Below are 17,790 nucleotides of genomic sequence, written 5' to 3'. Positions count from 1 at the left end.
GGAATGATTCTAGTTTTGCATTATCCATGTTAGTGTTACTCATTAAACAAAAATAATCAAAAATTGACATTATGAAGTTAATGTGGGATAACCGATCTCCTGAAAGCTCACATATACTCATTAACTGTGTCTCCTAAAGAGTCAAAATCCAAATAAACTAAAAATGTGCATATTTAAGAACATCATTCAATATTTTTAAGCAGCTATAGATTTCTACATTCAGATGAAACATTTTGGTTTAGATATGTCTATTTTAATAGAGTAAAAAAAAGTTTTTAAAAAAAATTTTAAAAGCCTATGGACATACATTATGTAATGCTTAAAGCATCACTATAGCTTCTTATTTGAATAAATAGAAACTGATGAAATTTACATACTGGTATGCTCAAATGTGACATAAGATTATCACTGCCTTAGGTAACTGCTTTGATAGTATCAACCATTATTTTGATAAAAAATTTCATGTGTTTGTTAAACATTTATGAATAAAACTAGATACATAAGACTTTCTTCTTATATGGTTATTTTCTCTCTTCAAAGACAAGGGCTTCTTTATCTTTTAAGCCTGTCATGTCTCTCCTCCACAGCAATGACTAGGGTAGCTTAGTGGATGCCCACTGGACTGAATGCCTTCAGGTCTTCTAGCCTTGCTACAAAAATTGCAAGGAGTAGCATTGGCATCACCTGGGAGCTTGACAGAAATGCAGAATTTCAGTTGCCACCTACTGACCCAGAATCTGAATTTCAACAAGATCTCCCAATGCTTTGTATGCTTATTAAAATTGGAGAAGCATGGTTCTAGAGGTTATTTCCAGATTCTAGATTACGTCCTTTTAGGGTTTTTGAGATGAAGTTTCCTATAAGAAGATGAAGTTCCTACAGAACAAAAGTGTATCAGATCACACGTCTATCCTTCCATAAAGTAGAATTCTTCTCTTGGCCATGTAATTATTTAAGGTAATAAATGTTCAAATGAAACTTTATTAACAGAAGTCATAAATGACTAAATATTGTTAGTCAGAAGGAGAGGGAATGAAAAGCCTTCTCAAAACCAAAGAAGAGCATGTAAAGTTTTCTAAACAGATTTAAAGACTACATCACTATATAACTGAAATGCAAGAAGTCCAGGTGACTGACTGACTGGCTGTCTGATTACATAGTAGTGTCATTGCTCTCTGCCAGCTATGACTCATGGACTGGGGAGCAGAAACCCGACCACATCTGCTGATGTCTTCCCTCACACACATCCTCTTTTATTAAAGACAGCCGATGAAATTTTCAGCATGTTAACAAAGGCAGTCAAGCAGCTTGCAACCCAGTAACATGGGGCTTGTGGCTCCTCACAGCAAATGACACCGCCTCCTACTTCACAGACTAGAAAGGAAAACCAGACCTTTCTCGTTTCCTTGAAGAGGACAGATGCTTTGCATCAAAGGGTCTGACTAGCAGCCATAATGAGGCTATGAATGATGTCTTTTCCAAGTCTCTAGGGAATTATGCCTTTATTGTTACTTTACTGTGGTCTTTGGCTTACTTCTCTAACATTGGAGGAAATAAGCGAAATTAAAATTAATATATATGTAGATGTATGTTGGGGCGGGGTAGAGCAAAGGTAAGATTATGAAGGTCTTATTCTAATCTAACGCCCTTGAGGCTCCCAAGGAACCCAGCTGATCATACAGCATTGGAACACAGAATCATCTTCCTAGCCTTTGCCTATTACATAGTCTTGGAAAGATATCTATGGAGGAGGAATAGTGAGACCATAAGGGGATTTAAGATTGGGAATCCATGTTTCTACTGGGAACAGGACTAAAATATAGAACTTTGAACAGAGGACATGGGTGAGGCCTAGGAAAAGGAAAAGAAGGACTTGGTTGAAATGTTCTGGAGTTGTAAACCCACACAGTAACTGGCCTCTCTGTATCCCATTAGTCCCTGAGACCACTTCCCTTTTCTGAAAATAAATCAACAGGCAAGAGAAGCTATGAAAAAGATGAAGACAGAGATAACAGACCAATAGTTCTAGTTTTATAAATATATCAATTTTCACTCAAAGTGTTGCTGAAATTATCCATATAGTTGTACATTTACTGTTGTAAGAACTAAATAACTTTTAAGAAAGAATGTCTAAAGTTAGCCTTACCCAGCTGTTATTCAGTTAGTACACTACACATTTGGGGGATGTTTTCAAGATAACCACCTTTAAGTTCCCTTCTGAATTTGCAAACTTAAATGAGTTTGCACAGTCTGAAGTTTTTAATGGATTCTCACTCTTTTTCAAATAGTTACCCAATAACTTAATGAAGGCTGCCTACTGCCATTCAACTGGATTCAGTTGAAATTGCTTACCCAATTTAATTTACTGGAGCAGTAACTGTACCATGATGCTTAAAAATGAATGGTATAAACTTTAAAGAAACATATTCATGAAGAAGAGTATTTATGCATACATTTAAGGGATCTCTTTATATTTACTGTGCCTTGTACATGGCAAATATTTAATAAATAATTACCGAATTAAAGTTTTTAAGATTATCAGGTTTATGGAAAAAAAGTGTGACATGGACTGAGACAAAATTAGATACCCTATTCCCCTCGGTTCCAACATCACTCCTTCTCCTTGGTCCCACTGGCATGCACAGTGGGCCGATACCAAGCTAGAAACCTCAATACATTACCCTTGATTCCTGGGGAATGAATACATTCCCCCACGTGCACACATATACATTCATCCAATTGTTTAGTCTTGGCAACTTCACCCTCAAATCTCCCTTAAATCTGTCTTTCAATTATAATTATGTTCCTTTCTCCCAACTTGGTTTAAGCCGTGATCAACTTCTGAGATTGTTTAAATAAAATTATTTTGACAGAAAAGAATAATAAATGAATGGGTAGCTGAAAAGACTGATGGGTGACAGGTTAAATGAATGAACACACAAGTAAAGCCATATGCAGGGTTTTTCTTTATTGTAAATATTTCAGTCATACAAGAATTTCAGAGAATACAACAAAAACTGTGTACCTGCCTAACAAATAAAACTTTATAAAGACAATTGAAGCCCCCAAATATCTTTCAGTGAAACAACCCCCCTTCCTTCCAAGAAAGCCACTATCCTGAAGTTGGTATTTATCATTCCCATGTATGTTTCACACTTCTATTTTTTGTGTACCCATAGCAAATGTATGATCTTATACATTTATAAGTTTTAATTTTATACATATGTCATTATCCATCATGGGATGCCATCCTGACAAGCACTCACTTGGAACTTGAAATTTCTGCTCATCTTTTTGTTTTTCAGATTTATCCTTGTTGATATATGTAAGGTTTTGTTGTTTCACATAAATTCTGTTGAATGACTACCCATTTTCTGAAGGATGGGCTTACAGACTATTTAAAAGAGGCTGCCACTATAATTCAAAAAGCTACACGCCCTCCTATGTTCATAACAGCACTATTCATAATAGCCAAGGCATGGAAACAACCTAAATGTCCATTGACAGATGAATGGATAAAAAAGATGTGGAACATATAAACAATGGAATGCTACTCAGCCATAAAAAAGAATGAGATAATGCCATTTGCAGCAACATGGATGCAACTAGAGATTATTATACTAGTTGAAGTAAGCCAGAAAGAGAAAGACAAATACCATATGATATCACTTATATGTGGAGTCTAAAATATGACACAGATGAACATAACTACGAAACAGAAACAGACTCACAGACATAAAGAACAGACTTGTGGTTGCTAAGGGGAAGGAGGATGGGGGAGGAATGAATTGGGAGGTTGGGGTTAGCAGATGCAAACTATTAGATATAGAATGGATAAGCAACAAGGTCCTACCATCTAGCACAGGGAACTATATTCAATATCCTGTGATAAACCATAAAGGAAAAAATATAAAAAAGAATGTGGGGCTTCCCTGGTGGCGCAGTGGTTGAGAATCTGCCTGCCAGTGCAGGGGACACGGGTTCAAGCCCTGGTCTGGGAAGATCCCATATGCCGCGGAGCAACTGGGCCCGTGAGCCACAATTACTGAGCCTGCGCGTCTGGAGCCTGTGCTCCGCAACAAGAGAGGCCGCGATAATGAGAGGCCCGTGCACCGCGATGAAGAGTGGCCCCCACTTGCCACAACTAGAGAAAGCCCTCGCACAGAAACGAAGACCCAACACAGCAATAAATAAATAAATAAATACACAAACAAAAAAAAAAGAATGTGTGTGTGTCTGTGTATATATATATATGTATAACTGAATCACTTTGCTGTACAGCAGAAATTAACACAACATTGTAAATCAACTACACTTCAATTAAAAAAAAACTCTCGTCTTAAAAAAAAGGAGGTTGCCATCAATATTCTTTTTTTTTTTTTTTTTTAATTTATTTATTTTTGGCTGTGTTGGGTCTTCGTTTCTGTGCAAGGGCTTTCTCTAGTTGTGGCGAGCAGGGGCCACTCCTCATCGTGGTGCGCAGGCCTCTCATTATCACGGCCTCTCTTGTTGTGGAGCACCAGCTCCAGACGCGCAGTCTCAGTAGCTGTGGCTCACGGGCCCAGTTGCTCCGCGGCATGTGGGATCTTCCCAGACCAGGGCTCGAACCCGTGTCCCCTGCATTGGCAGGCACATTCTCAACCAGTGCGCCACCAGGGAAGCCCTGCCATCAATATTCTTGTGAATATCTCCACATGTACTTATGGGAGAGTTTCTAAGAGTGGAGTTGCTAGACATGCAGGATCTTCAACTTTGCCAGACATCACCAAGTTGCTCTTCTGTGTGGTTGTAGCAAAATGCATTAGCATCAACATGTAGCAGGGGTCTCTCTGTTTCCTATCCTTAATACCACTTAGTGTTGTCTGGCTTTTTAAGTTTTGCAAATTGACAGTTGGAAAATAGTATCTTATTCTGTGCTTAGTTTTTTTTCCTGATTACTAGAGAGGTTAATAATATTTTCAGAAGCTTACTAGTTTTTTACATTTCCTCTTCAGTGATCCACCTGTTGTTGTTTTTTTTTTTTTTTTTTTTATTTATTTTTGGCTGTGTTGGGTCTTCGTTGCTGCACGCGGGCTTTCTCTGGTTGCGACGAGCGGGGGCTACTCTTTGTTGCGGGGCGCTGGTTTCTCACTGCGGTGGCTTCTGTTGTTGTGGAGCACAGGCTCTAGAGTGCAGATTCAGTAGTTGTGGCGCACGGGCTTAGTTGCTCCGCGGCATGTGGGATCTTCCCAGACCAGACCTCGAACCTGTGTCCCCTGCATTGGCAGGCAGATTTTTAACCACTGCGCCACCAGTGAAGCCCGATCCACCTGTTCTTTAACATTTGGACAGAATACATTCTGTAGGGATTGTCAACTACATGGTGATATTTGAAAGGTAATTACTCAGGGCTCCCATCACCTCAGAACAGCTGGTAAATAAGACTGTCTGGCCTGGTGTTTTCTTGGTCAGAGTCACTTTCTCAAGACTAACAACTAGATAACCACTGTTTCTAAGGTGAAAAATCTGTTATACACAAAATGGAAAATCCTTGATATAGGTGCACTTTCCATGCGGTGAGAGGAAGATAACAGAAGTCTGGGCAGCGAGAGGGACAGCAGGAGCCACCAAAATGTGTCCCAGTGACTACGGGGAGCCTGGACCACTGTATGTGGGAGAAGGATGGCTTTTTGCTGGTGCTCCTCGCATGCAGGACAGACTTTTCTTTATGGCCTGCTTCTCTGTCTCTATTCAGATTCCTTGCTTTCTGGCTTCTCAGTTCTTTTTCCCAGGGGCAACAAGCAAATTTAAGATGAACAGTATGTTTCATATTCTTCCTCTCTTTACTACCCTCCATTTCTACTGGCACTGCCTGGGATAGCATTTAGGAATGGGATGAGATGCTATCAGCCTCCTATTCTCCCCACTTTCAATTTCTTCCTTACTCCAATACCTTCCACCTGACCATCTGTCTTTCTTAAGCGCAATGGGGTTTTAGAGGGTCAACCTGTGCCGACAGAAAAGAATCCACTCTTCATCCCAGTACTAAGAAACCCTTTACAACTTGGCACCCCAAATAAGCCCTCCATATACATTCTTCATGAGCCACGTGAAACTTCTCTTTCTGCCATGTGCTATTTTGAGCATCCATTTCTTATCAAACTACTATTCTGACAAAGCTCTTCTTCCACTCTCTTTTTTACAAACTTCTGTTCATTTCAAAAACGAACTGAACAATCTCTTATTCATAGCTTACTTTCTATGTTGCCATAGTACTGTCTATGTACATTAATTGCAACACTTACCACAATGAATTATATCTACTTGTTGTGTCTGCCTTCTATGCTGGAAGGTAAGATAGTGAATTTACTTTGTTTTTATAGTGCTAGTGCCAGGCTCTGGCATGTGAAAGAAACTCTCAGTGAATGCTTTCTGAAAGAAGGAAAATTTGTATGGTTTAGCAAAAAGAGGTGACCTAGGAGAGGTAAATTCTAGTCCAATCTTAGCGTAATTTAACAAACATTTATTAAGCACTTACTATATGTCAAGGTTGCTGCCAGATATGCTATATAAGTGGTGAAAAAGAACAATATATTATTTTGGTCTGTATGTGTCTTGAGCTAACTTTAATTGCACACTTGGCATTTATCACAAACTATCAGGAGGTGTACATTCTATTATATATATATATATTATATATATATCATTTATGCCCCTGAAATTTGTGAGGTAGGCAAAACTGATATCCATGCCCTGTTTTAAGAACTATAGGGGACTGTACAGAAGGCTTCACCGCCCTCAAGGAGTTTATAGTCCAGGGCACGAATACAAATTCTTCTACGCCAAAGAAGAATCAGACATGTCTACAAAGGACACACGAAGACTGAGCTAAGGGGTAAAGGGAGATTCCTTCCTTATGGGTGTGAAGCTTTTAGACAAGATAAATGATCAGTTTGCTTCAAATCTTTTATTCTTCCGAAATAAGAATGATACAGAAACTTCTGAAATGAATGGGTCATATCAAAATCAGTTTGTTACTTTTTAAAGCAAACTGTGGAGAGCAGAGCCAGCAGTGGAGAGAAGCCCTCATAGAGCAGGGTCTGCATTTCAATTAGTCTGGAGATTCAGATGTTAGTAGTGACAGCCATGATGTTAACCCTTCTGAGACCAAACCAAAATGGAAAAAAAATTATTAAAAAATGAAATATTAATACAACAAATGAAACGTCTTTCACAAAATTTTATGACAAAAAAACCCCACAACCAGTGCAATGTTCCCAATTCAGAAATGATAGTTCTTTGTAGTCATACTCTGACTACAGCCATATTTTGAATAAAGCATCTCTGCAAAAAGATTTATCAAACTGTACATTCAGCAAGGGAAAGCAATACAGGAAGTCTAGCAATGGCAAGGCAAATTCTGACAGATAACAGAAATGATTCATTCTGATTCTCAGTTTCAACACAGTATTTGTGTTTTTGAAATAGCTTTGAATAAAACAAAACGATATAGGTGACAAGCAAGACACGACGCAGTAGTTTCAATTTGTCAGTGACAAATTTTATCTTGTGTGCTCAATCCTTATCTCCTACCTCTGTCCCATCCCAGCGGGTATTACAAGAATGTTCATTTAACTTTTATGATGGGTGTGATTGCCACAATATGGAGTGCTATTCATTTCTATAGCAATCAAAATGCCAACAGCTGTGGTTTGGGGGATAGCAAACAGTGACTGTAACAAAGTCATTTCAAAGGTGGTGGCAATTTCTAACAGATTTTAAAGTACATCTACTAAATTAAGGATATGACCTCAGAAATTATTCTTCACTGAGGATGATCCTATTTCAAAGATAGGTTTTCCTTATGTCCTTAATTTCACAGGAAGTCTCTCACATGATCCAAATGGAAAACCTTGATCCCAGGCCACCGAAGTTTCACTCACAGCTTTTTTTTTTTTTTAACCTTTTTTAATTGAATGAAAAATTCTTTAAATTCTATAGTGCTTTACAGTTTTCAAAAGTTTCACACACACATGATTTCATACAGTCCCACAATAACCCTCTTCTCCCCCTATCCCTCACTCACAGCTTTTATAAAATGCAACTGGGGGGCTTCCCTGGTGGCGCAGTGGTTAAGAATCCGCCTGCCAATGCAGGGGACACGGGTTCGAGCCCTGGTCTGGGAAGATCCCACATGCCGCGGAGCAACTAAGCCCGTGCGCCACAACTACTGAGCCTGCACTCTAGAGCCCGCGAGCCACAACTACTGAAGCCTGCGCGCCTAAAGCCTGTGCTCTGCAACAAGAGAAGCCACCACAATGAGAAGCCTGCGCCCTGCAACAAAGAGTAGCCCCCACCCACTGCAACTAGAGAAAGCCCGTGTGCAGCAGCGAAGACCCAATGCAGCCAAAAATTAAATAAATGAATAAATTAAAAAAAATGCAATTGGCACACTTTATCTTGATTTGCAACAAGCACGTAGTTCATCATTTGAAGGAAAATGACTAAATAAATTTCTACCTATGTGAGAAAATATACTATGACTTAAAGTGCATGAAGATTAGAAAGATGAAAGTAAGAAGAATTTATTGAAGGTTAAAAACAATGAAGGAAAGAAGTTTAGAAAAAGATCTGCACGGTAGGCAAACATTATTTCTCTCAAACACCAAGAGCTGTCTTCTCTTACTAATCTAGAGAGCTGCTACAAAAGCCCATAGCATCTTCTTCTCCTTTTCTTTGAACCAAAGTCCTTGCCTGTTTCTAGTCCAAATATGAGTTAAGCGACATAATTCACTTTACACTTTATTCGTTTCTTTTTAGCATGAAGGGGAGGCAGGAACACGGGCATGCTTCCTCAATCATAGTCATATTACACAGAAGGATTTCCAGCTGTACAGGCCATCCTAGTGTGTATGTGTGAAGCATGAGTTTGAATATATCTAATACAATGACTGCTCCCAAGGAGTTGAAACATGTCACTGGAATAATCACGTTGTTATTAAAATGTATTTTCAGAGACATGTTGGAAGTTGAGATTTAGACTTATAATATTTAAGAACTCAACTGCCATGGAAGATGGAAGCAGAGAGCTAATTCTTTTTTTTTTTTTTTTTTTTTGCTGTGTAAATTGATCTGATCAAAAAAATACAACGTAGCAAGAGGTATGGACATACCACATTGACAGAATCAAAGTTATATTGGAGTAAAGACTTGACAGATGCCACAACAATCAGATCCAGGAGATTATTTTTAACCTATGTACATCACTTCTCATAATTAACTTCTATGTTTGCAATAAATAGCTTTGATCTGATGGAGGTCAACTGAGAGACAGTAGTTTGCATGTCGTGGAAATGACAGATTTGTTCCTGAATGGGACTAATTGAAAATATTAATTTTTTTATTATGGAAATAAGCATGTCAGAGACCTTGAAACAGTGGATTAAGATGAAATTTAGGTTAGGCATACACTCTCTAAAGATGGATAACACATTTTTTTTCCCTTTCACAAAGCAGATGGGGACCCTGGTGCGAACAAGCAGGATTAATGCAAGGTCGACAGTGTCATTCACAGCAATCACATTTCAACATGACATTAGAAGGCAGCAACTGTACATCCGCCGAATGAATAGGAAGAAATACATTTCCCTGGGAGAATTCCGGCACACAGCAAGTGGAAAGTTTTGTGAATGCTCTAAGTTAGGATGACCAGATCAAATGTAACAAGCAGAAGCAAAGCAATTCCTCCCGAAACTATAAATCTTTCCAGGGACTAAAAATAAAATGTAAACACACTGTCTGCTGCATGGCATTCTATTTGCACTTTCCTAGGGCCTAGACTTTGTTGATACATGCTTGTAAAAATAATGATGCAAGCTCTTCACACATCATTTCAGAAAATATTCCATCAGGACACACCAATCAAGGTGAAGCCATGCTGTACTCCAAGCCATTATACTGGCCAAAGTGTCACACCTGCTGAAAATGTAAAAATAAACATGGCTTGTGTGTATCTACACTCATGGCAAATCAAGGGAGGCTAAATGGCAGAACTTCTGCCGCTCACGTAGTCTAAGCTCACATCTCCCCCTCAAGATCTCTGCATTCAATTGCACACTTGGCCTTTGTTTCTGAAACGTTCGTTACCTGAAATTGTCACATTCAGACTGAACCTCCTAACTTAAAGCCTGTATAGTCAGCACATTATAGGAAGGCATTAAAGACTGGCTTGATGACACTTTTCTGCATAATAGCTTCCAAAATTGTAAATAAAACAGATTTTGTATCACCTTGACCTAATCTTATCTCTTCTCTGAGCAACTCGATTTTCGAAAATGCTACACCACTTATTTTCTTGACTCCCTTCCTTGGTCTAAACTATTAATATAAAACAAGTGAGCAAGCAAGCAAATAATAAGCAATCAATAAAGCAACCGCACAGACCAAGAGTCCAAGCAACTGAGAATCTCAAATATATTTATTGAATACTTATTCACCCATACTCACAAATAACAACCAAAATACTTGAAAAGGAAGGTAGAACAAAATAAATTATTCCAATGATTAATTCTCATATGCCAACTTTGATTTCTTTTAGACTCATCTTCAATACTGAGTTAGGGAACTGTAATGAATATGTGATACATGTCAAATATGTCTACAAAATCACAAAGTAATACATTTTTACTTACTCAAAAAACATAATTTTGTATTGATAATGCAACAACCTTGAATAGTGATTTGATATTTGACTACAGAAAAAACTTGGCTACATTTCGTCTCTACCTATGATTTGTATCTGAACAAGAAAACAAAAAGAACTTCTCTAGAAGTATAAGAGAGGCACATCTCAATTATTTCATGTAAGAAATTAGAGGCAAGATCCTTTTCTGCTATTACATATTAGCTAGTCTTAAAGTATCTTATGAATACTTCACTAAGTATCTAATTAAATTATAGGCCATTTGTCTCATAAATGCTTAATGTCCATTACATATAATAACTAAGTCCAATTTCAGTATCTTGAAATGGCTCATAGAAATTAAGCTATGCTCTAATGCCTATAATTTAACACTTTTATTTACTTCAGTCAAAGACAGAAGTTTTAGAACTTTGTGACCTTCGTTGGTTCATCCAAGAGAAGAAGAAATTAAGTGGTAATTATGAAGGCAATATTCTTAGAAAATTAAGTCCTGTATGCTAAGTGAACATGACGGCCACGTGAAAGGGCAGCCTCCAGCAGAGAAGCAGGAGGGCATGTGGTGAATCTACAGGTCTTTTTAATGCCAGAACTTGAAGAACCTGTGAACTAAAGTATTGCCTGCCATATCAGTAAATAAAGAATGTTGCAGTCATCAAGCCATCACATTACAGCTGCCCGGAGAGTGAGCCCTGAGGGAACTCAGGATGGAGACAAATGGGCTGCCTACTGCCAAGCCCATCTAGAAATCAGCTGCTGCAACCACCTCTGACGATGCACCCCGAGGCAACTCAGGATGAGAAAACACAGGATACTAGCCCCAGATAGCTGAAGTGCATATCAAAGGAATGATTTCAGTCAGCCCTGACTCTTGCATCTTCCTATACATAGAAAAGTGCTGAATTTTTAACTTGAGATATCTGGTTTTCTTTTATTAACACTAATGTTAATAAAAGAAATGTTTAGACTACCTGGTCTTTTGTTGCAAAATCTCATATATTGATATATCCTGGATCCCCCCTTGCCTCTTTGGGAACGGTTTTTCAGTGTTATCTGAGATGCTGTGTCCCAGGCTTGAAGTCCTCAGAGCGTCCATTGAATAAAACATAACTCTCTACTTTCAGGTTGTGTAATTTTTTTCAGTCGACAAACCATAGCAGGACAGGAAGCATGGCCATCCCAAGTGTAAGTAGATCACTACATTAAGTATCTCTTACTAAATAAATGGGGGTTTAGGGAGGTTGAAAAAAAAAATCTATAACAATGAAATAATTAAAATTTCAAGAAGAAAGTCACTGAAGGAGACTTGTAAGCTGCAAATGGTTAAAATATCTCTCCTGTAGTTCTATGACTATCATTTCTAAAATACGTTTGAGTATTTTCATTGATCTTCATTGATCTCATCCATTATAGCCAAATTTCTTTACTTTCTTTTTTAATGAAATTTGTTCATTCACTAATTCATTCATCTAATTATTGAGCACCTATGTTGGGGAGTCAGCAGTTCACAAAACAGTTCAAAAATCTCAGGCCTCATGGAGCTTAAATGCTACTTCTAAGACATACACAAAAAAATAAGTAAAATATATAGCATGTTATATTGCGATACTATAGGGTAAAAAAAATATAACAAAGAAAGGGTTTAAGGAATGTATGTAAGGAGAGAGGTCAACAAACTACAGTCTGTGGGTCATCTCCAGCACACTGCTGGCCCATTTAAAAACTTACCTGTTTTAAATGGCTGAAAACACTCAAAAGAAAGAATAATATATTATGATACATGAAAATTACATAAAATTCAAATTTCAATGCCCATAAATAAAATGTTTCTGGAACATAGCCACATTCAATCATCTATGTATTGTCTATGGCTGCTTCCATGCTGCAAAGGCATGCAAAGAGCTGAATAGTTGAAACAGAGACATTATGACTGCAAAGCCTAAAATATTTACCATCTGGGTCTGCTACAACCAAAGTTTGCCAATATTAAATAGGGAGATCAGGAAACGTCTTAAGAGAAGATGGCACTTGACTGAAGAATTGAAGGAGGTGAAGGTGTAAGCTTCTCAAGGAGTGACATGATCTCACTTATGCTTTGAATGTTGTGCTGAAAGTAGACTAATGAAGGACTCAAGTTTAGTATTATAGGTCAGTAGTGACGTTGTTGCCTTTGACAAGGGTAGTTGCAGTGGAAGTTGGTTTATGCGACTAGAAGAATGAGATGATTTACTGCAGTGGGAAAGACCATGTGAGAAGAAGGTGTGGGAAGAAGATCAGGAACTCAGTTTCGGACTAGTTGCTTCAGGGGGGTCCCTGCAAGTGGAGATACTAAGTACACATTGAATAGATTAGTCTGGAGTCCAAAGAAGTGATCTCAGCCTGAGATATAAATTTGGGAGTCGTCACTGTATTTAAAGCTACGAGAGAGGTTGGGATCTCTGACAGACTGAGTATACAAAGAAGAGTGAAGCTGTTCAACAAGAGAGAAGAACTTCAAGGTTAAGAGACTGGAAGGTTGGGAAGGAATCAGCCAAGGGAATGAGTGATAAGACGGACCAGATTTAGGAGGTAGCAGAGAGAGGGTGTGCTGGTAACCAAGTGAAGAAAGTGCTTCCAGGAGGAACGAGTAATTATCTGTGTCAAACGCGATTAATAGGACAAATAACGTTAAACTGAGAACAAACAGATTTAATGATGTTCTGTGCTGTTCTAGTAACTTTGACAGGAGCAGTTTTGGTGACATCATTGGGGAAAAAGCCTGTATGGAGTAGGTCCAAATGAAAATAGAAAGTTTTGCTATAAACAGAAGGAGGGACATTGAGTGGTAGTTAGAGGCAGAAATGGGCTTGACAGGCTTTTTGTTTTTCAATTTTGGGAGACATAATATCATGTTTAAATGCTGATGGAGAAAACCTGGTAGAGAGAAAAAAATTTGTTAATATAAGAGAGAGTCAGAGATACAGAAACAGAAAAACGGAGAGAGGGAGGAGAGACAGAGGAAGAGGGATGGGGCACATCCTTCAGTCAAGAACAGAGGCATTCAGTGAAGAAAAGCAGAGGTTGGTTTGAGCTACACGTATGGACAGTTTATCCATAATAACGGGAGGAAAGGTAGCATTTAAAGGCACAGATGCAAATAGATGGTTAGATTTTGTGATGGGATCCTGTGGAAGTTCTCTCTGATTACTTCTATATTCTCAGTGAAAGAGGAAGCAAGGCCATCAGTTGAGTGTGATGATGCAAGAAGAGCTGTTGGAAATTTCAGGTGAGACAGTAAAGTGTGAACAGTAATCTAGAAAAATGTCAGACAGAACAGACTAGAAAATTATAGTAGGTTTGCCACCCAGCACTGTGGTCTCACTTGAAGTAGTGATATTGAGCTTAAAGTGTGTTGTCTTCTTCTCGAGCTACGTTTAGCTTCAAGATGCAGATATGGAACAGGCAGAGATGGACTTAACCAGGTGTTGATTGCGCCCGAAAAGTATGATGGGCAAAAAGAAGCAAAGGAGCTGAGGTTGCATGCAAGGTAGTGATAATGATTGACGTTGAAATGTAATCTCAATAAAGAGGAATGTGAGGTATAATGGTCAAGAACATTGAAACACTTGTGATTTCAATGGACTGTAGGTCCTGGGTGTGGCCGAAGCATTTGGGAAATTGGTGCCAGAGTTAGAGATGGTAGGCAGGTACTAGGCTGTGTGAAATGAGATCGTGGAGGTAGAGAAAAGAGCAACTAGTTAAGAGGGCTCTCTTGACAGACCAAAGTTAATACAGTATTTTAAGAGTTGGGGAGTGATTGATGGGTGATGCAGGCAAACGAGGGAAATAGAATCTTATGGGAATTAGATTCTGGGGAAGAGGGATGACTTGTGAGGACGGGGCCTTTTGGGGTGACTTCTGTGAACAGGGATAGAAAACATGACTGAGATTAGTCCTCATGGTACCAAGGAAAAAAAATGACACAACAATTTTGTTAACAAATAACTAGCAAGGAGGGGCATTAATTAATTAGGATAACTTTTTTTTTCCTTTTTAAAATTTTATTTTATTTCATTTAAACTTTTTATTTTATACTGGAGTATAGTTGATTACCAATATTGTGTTAGTTTCAGGTGTACAGCTAATGTGATTCAGTTATACATATGCATGTATCCATTCTTTTTCGAATTCTCTTCCCATTTAGGTTGTTACATAATATTGAGCAAGAGTTCCCTGTGCTATGCAGTAGGTCCTTGTTGGTTATCCATTTTAAATATAGCAGTGTGGGGCTTCCCTGTTGGCGCAGTGGTTGAGAATCTGCCTGCCAATGCAGGGGACACGGGTTCGAGCCCTGGTCTGGGAAGATCCCACATGCCACGGAGCGGCTAGGCCTGTGAGCCACAATTACTGAGCCTGCGCGTCTGGAGCCTGTGCTCCGCAACAAGAGAGGCCGCGATAGTGAGAGGCCCGCGCACCGCGATGAAGAGTGGCCCCCACTTGCCACAACTAGAGAAAACCCTCGTACAGAAACGAAGACCCAACACAGCCATAAATATAAACAAACAAATAAATAAATAGAAAACAGCAAACTTAAAAAAAAAAAAGAATAACTTTCTAAAAAAAATATATATATATATAGCAGTGTGTTCATGTCAATCCCAAACTCCCTAACTATCCCTCCCCCCAACCCTTCCCTCCTGGTAACCACAGTTCTCTAATCTCCAACTCCAGTTTACAGTTATTTCCTTTACCCCTCCCCACTTCAGAAGAGTGGTTCTCATCTCCCTCTTAAAAGCCCAACAGCATTTCAGAAGGAGAACATTATTCTATCCTCTACCAGCAGAGAGAATCTCTATGCTCTGCTACACTGACTGAAGTAGAAGTCTTTGTGATTATAAAAGTCATTGAAATTTTAAGAGTTGGCTTCAAAATTCAAAGGTGTCATATTAATGAAGTTAGTTAACAACAACTACGGAGTCTGCATCTTGTGAAGACCATTCAAAGTAACGGGGAGTAAAAAGGAAAGTGGATCTTGCTCTCAAAATGTTTTCAAACTCAAGGGAAGGGAGGAAGTGGCAAATACAGATAAGCAACATAAACAAATAAAAGCACACAGACATCTAATTAAACACTTTGACATCCTCCTGGAATGTTATCCACTTTTGGCAGTACTTCACTTTGTTCAGCTTACTACTGAGAACCACTACACAACCCACAGTTTATCAGAAGTATGTAATGCTTTTCCTATAAAGAACACTGACTGATCTGCACTTTGACACAACCCTTTTCTTATATTTCAGTTTGATATCGTGTTGTCAGCAGAGCAATTTGACTTCTTGCCAAGATAAAGTCTAATTTCATCCCCAAAAAATGAGAAGAAATTTGCTTTCCTTCCTCTATTCTCTCCTTTCATCATTAAGTAGCAAATTAGACTAGTGACCAAATATATTTTGTTCCTTTCTTCACTTATAGAAAAAGTATGACGTGGCATACTTTCCATGCTGCTAGGATTGATGTTCACGGGATGGATAAAGGACTCATGTATCTACTCTTCTTGCTGTCTATCCAAAATCAAGCTTTTTCTCATGTGGGTACAAACTCACTTACAGGAATATCTGCACCCTAACGGCCTGAAAGTTGCAAAGGTCTACCCAGTTGCAAGGAGCTAATGTCAATACATAAGCTAGTCACATACGCTTTGCTGTCAACTGCAAGTTTTTGAATTACCTTTGTAATATGAATTTGTTACCTGCTTTCTAGTACAATTTCCCTAGTGAAAACAGCATTAGCCCACTGTTCACCTTAAGCATGACAAATCATCTTCATCCTCAGTGCAATTTTTTGTTCAAAGGTGTTGTATATATAAAGCTCCCAGATCTTTTTTTTAGTCTTAGTGTCTTAATGGGTCTGAAAGTCTGTCTTCCATTATTTATACTACAGGTACTTTACTTTTTTTTTTTTTTGCTATTTTTAAATTTTTCAAAGCACATATACTTACATGGTTTCATCCTGAAGGATTCAGTTGTTCAAAGTAACACAGCCAGTGATCAGTACTACTGGGTCCAAAACCCAATTCTCTCCACTCTATTTCCACTCTACTATTCCAACTTATTGTGATGGTGATATGGGGATTGTTTTCATTTTGGTAAACACTGGCAGTGATTCACAATGTCTGTCACAAACATTCGGATAGACTGCACTGACAATATCCTGTAACTATAATTTAAGGGCATAAGGCTAACTGGAAGATGGAGAGAATGAGACAGAGGTATTGACAGAGACAGCGAATCTATCTGCACCAGCACGAATTTTCTATGATTTTTCTGAAACACACTAAACAGTATTTGGGGTCAATGAAATTATTCTTAATTTAGCCTTTACTTCTTGCTTCATGTACTCTAAGAGTGAAAATAAATCACTATCTACTTGAAGAGAGACAAATTTATATCTTTATAATTGGCCCACTGCTCACAAACAGTAGGGTTAAAATTATAATGCTTTGATATTTAAAAACAAAACACTGCTGTCCAAGATTATTTAATCACACCAAATATGCTATTGAAGTTTTATCTTTGAATGCAAAATCGTGTCACGAGCCATCATGCTAAATGCCTGTTTTAATTTACTTGATTTATAAGTTTAATTTTCATTTATCAAGTTCTACTCAATGAAGACTGATTAAAAATATGATCAATATTGTTTTTAGCTAGCCACCAAAGTACAGGGAAAACTAGTCATAAAACACAAACTGCAAAGCAATTCAATAATAAAATAACTATTAATCAATCAGAAGCATCTAGGATGTGCTGGTAGTGCCATACTTACTTTCTGGAAGAAAGTTCCAGAGATTTTGTAATACTTACTTCAGTGTTTATTAGGTATTAGAAGTAGAAAGATCATCTTAACTGCAGCCATTCTTGCTAGTATTTGTTAGTGGAAAAAAAAATAGTGTTCTAGATAGGTAAAATATAGAATTAGCTCCATGTATATATCTAGGTTAAGATGCATTACAATGGGGTTTTTTCCCAAGCTGCCTGATCTACATAATTATATTTTATTCAGACAGATCATTCTTGCTGAAAATAACAAACAGACCTCAGATTATAAAGGTGCTGATAAATTTATTCCCCAAT

The 17,790-nt window shown here is 38.2% G+C and overlaps 1 protein-coding gene across 6 annotated transcripts in view; it reads right to left on the bottom strand.

Annotated features, from left to right (window-relative positions):
- Positions 1-17,790, bottom strand: part of TMTC2 (transmembrane O-mannosyltransferase targeting cadherins 2) — an 889,490-nt gene that overhangs the window by 480,591 nt on the left and 391,109 nt on the right. The gene's annotated exons all lie outside the window — the stretch shown is intronic.

This window comes from Balaenoptera musculus, chromosome 10, assembly GCF_009873245.2.
Source record: "Balaenoptera musculus isolate JJ_BM4_2016_0621 chromosome 10, mBalMus1.pri.v3, whole genome shotgun sequence".
Taxonomy (NCBI): Eukaryota; Metazoa; Chordata; class Mammalia; order Artiodactyla; family Balaenopteridae; genus Balaenoptera; species Balaenoptera musculus.
This window is presented reverse-complemented; position numbering and strand designations above follow the sequence as displayed.